A 2747-nucleotide genomic window follows, 5' to 3' on the forward strand; every position below is an offset into this window, starting at 1 on the left:
CGGACCGTCCTGTTAAAGCGGTAGTATCACTACATGCAGATGCAGAGGTGGACCACTGAGTTAAGTCACGGTTGAACTCAAAATGATATTCTTAATACCACATAAATTAGTTACGGTGATAGCATAGGAAGCTTTATTAAAGGGGAGGGAGGGGAGGGGGTAATCACTTTGTTTGTTATATTTACCCAAATTCTGAAAGACAAATTACACAAGCAAGAAAGGTGGAAGTCTGAATATGGAGGTGAACATCGTCAGAATGTCATCTTAATTCTTTCAACTTAATTAATACTTCATGTATTTATGCATCTTTGGCACATATAGGGTAATACTGTACAGTGAATCAAGGTGGGAAGAAGACAGCTTTGGTGCATGGCCTGAGGTTTCCTGTATCATGTTGTTAAATCTGAAAATCACTGTTTTCTAAAAAATATTTTATTTGGAGGCAATAACATGTAAAGAAAAACTATTTTTAAATATCTCTTTATCACAGGAAAGGTTTGAAGACAATAATGTATACTGCTGAATATTCTCCATCCTAAATATGTATGCAAACAGATTGCTCCAAAAAAGAAAAGACAATACACATCAAAACAATTACCACAAGCAGCTTCTGTACTGTGCTATATATATTATTATTGTGTTGCTTATGTTTGATTTAATATTTAAATTAGGTTAATTTTCTTTAAAAACAGGAATAAATCATTGTATTGCAGCATCTGTACAAACAGCATGAGTTTGGGTTCCATTTTGTCAAAAGCTCCAAAGTTCAAACACTGCTGCCCCAGGAGGAGTGTATGTTTAAGTCTGCAGCTTCTTCAATAGCTGGTCTGAAATTGCCTTGTACTATGAGTCTTGTCCTTGGACCCAGGCAGAGCTGTCCCATCCATCTGTTGGACAGGCTTTGGGTCAGTACAATCAAGCTAATGTAGCACTCTCTGTTTCCCTATATCTGTATATCTATTTACGTAAAGTATTCACACGCTCTTTTTTCAATAGTGAAGTCTCATAAAAAGACAGAACAAAAGAAATGGATGACACCTGGATGACCAACATGAAATCTGATAGTAAAGACTAGGCTGTTCTTGTATGCATAGCATAGGGGCGAACAGAGGCTTTGCGTCAGCTGGTAACGTATTGCGTCACTTCCTGTCTTCTCAATCGTTCGTTGGTTGCATTGTGCACGGGGTGTTGTATTCACTTAATATTGAACACTTTGTGTATTGTATTCACTTTAATTAAAATTTGAACACTTGGGACATTCTAGTCACGTGATAACAACAGTGAGAAACAACCCATATTAAACAAATACAGGGCTTCGCCGATTATTAGCGCTAGCATGGCCTCACCGTCTGTTAAACCCGGTGTCTTTGTCTGTTCAGCGTGTGAAATGTTTAGTTACTCCTCTGCCTCCCTTAGTGAAGGGAATAGGTGCAGAAAGTGCAGTTTATTTACGGCTATGCAGGCGAGACTTGGCGAGCTTGAGACGCGGTTCCACAGCTTGGAGTTAGCTGGAGTTGCGTCAGGTAGCCAGGAGAAGCTAGCTGCTGTGGCGCCGCCTAGCGTAGCTTCAGCTAGCGGTCCCCTGGCAGCAGCCGAGCAGCCGGCTAGCCAGGGCGGCTGGGTGACGGTTCACAGGAAGCGTAGCCCAAAACAAAGGCCCACGGTGCACCACCAACCGCTTCCCGTGGCTAACCGTTTTTCCCCACTCGGCGACACACCCGCTGAGAAAGCGACCCTGGTAATTGGCGACTCTGTTTTGCGCTACGTGAAGCCGACTCCAGCGACCATAGTCAAGTGCATTCCGGGGGCCAGAGCGGGCGACATAGAAGCAAATTTACGGCTGCTGGCGAGACGTAAACGTAAATTTGGTAAAGTTATTATTCACGTCGGAGCCAACGACACCCGGCTTCGTCAGTCGGAGGTCACCAAAATTAACTTGGAGTCGGTGTGTAACTACGCAAAAACGATGTCGGACTCCGTAGCATTCTCTGGTCCCCTCCCCAATCTGGCCAGCGATGAGATGTTTAGCCGCATGTCGTCGCTCCATCGCTGGCTGACACGGTGGTGCCCCGAAAACCAGGTGGCCTTTATAGACAATTGGAGCACTTTTGGGGAAAACCTGGTCTGATTAGGAGAGACTGTGTCCATCCCACATGGGATGGTGCCTCTCTCATTTCTAGTAATTTGGCTAATTTTATTAGACCCAAAGTGACCTGACAATCCAGGGTCCAGACCAGGATGCAGAGTTGTAGTCTTACACACATCTCTGCTGCTTCCATAGAACCCTCATCCACCAACAATAATATATTTAACACTATAGAGGTAGTCTCTGTTCCACGGTTAAAAGTTCACCAAGCACAGAGCAGGGGAGCGGTCAATCACCATAATCTTATTAAAATTAATACTAAAGCACAAGTTGGAGAAACTAATATCACAATTAAGTGTGGACTGTTAAATATTAGATCTCTTCTGTGTAAATCCCTGTTAGTACACGACCTGATAGCAGATCATCACATTGATTTATTTTGTCTTACTGAGACCTGGCTTCAGGAGGAGGAGTATGTTAGCTTAAATGAATCTAATCCTCCTACCCATCTTAATTATCATATTCCTCGTGTTACTGGTCGAGGAGGGGGAGTGGCAGCAATCTATCACTCCAAGTTATTAATTAATCCTAGATCAAAATATGGCTCCAGTTCATTTGAAAGCCTGACTCTTGGCATCACCCATCTGAACTGGAAGGCAGA

The 2747-nt window shown here is 43.2% G+C and overlaps 1 protein-coding gene across 1 annotated transcript in view; it reads right to left on the bottom strand.

The window, feature by feature from the left end:
- Positions 1-414: 414 nt before the first annotated feature.
- eva1a (eva-1 homolog A (C. elegans)) overlaps positions 415-2747 on the bottom strand; it is an 11839-nt gene continuing 9506 nt past the window's right edge. Inside the window, exon 5 of the mRNA XM_057025770.1 lies at positions 415-887. The gene's annotated coding sequence lies outside the window, so the exon portion shown is untranslated. The remainder of the gene's footprint in view (positions 888-2747) is intronic.

This window comes from Takifugu flavidus, chromosome 2 (genome assembly GCF_003711565.1).
Source record: "Takifugu flavidus isolate HTHZ2018 chromosome 2, ASM371156v2, whole genome shotgun sequence".
Classification (NCBI taxonomy): Eukaryota; Metazoa; Chordata; class Actinopteri; order Tetraodontiformes; family Tetraodontidae; genus Takifugu; species Takifugu flavidus.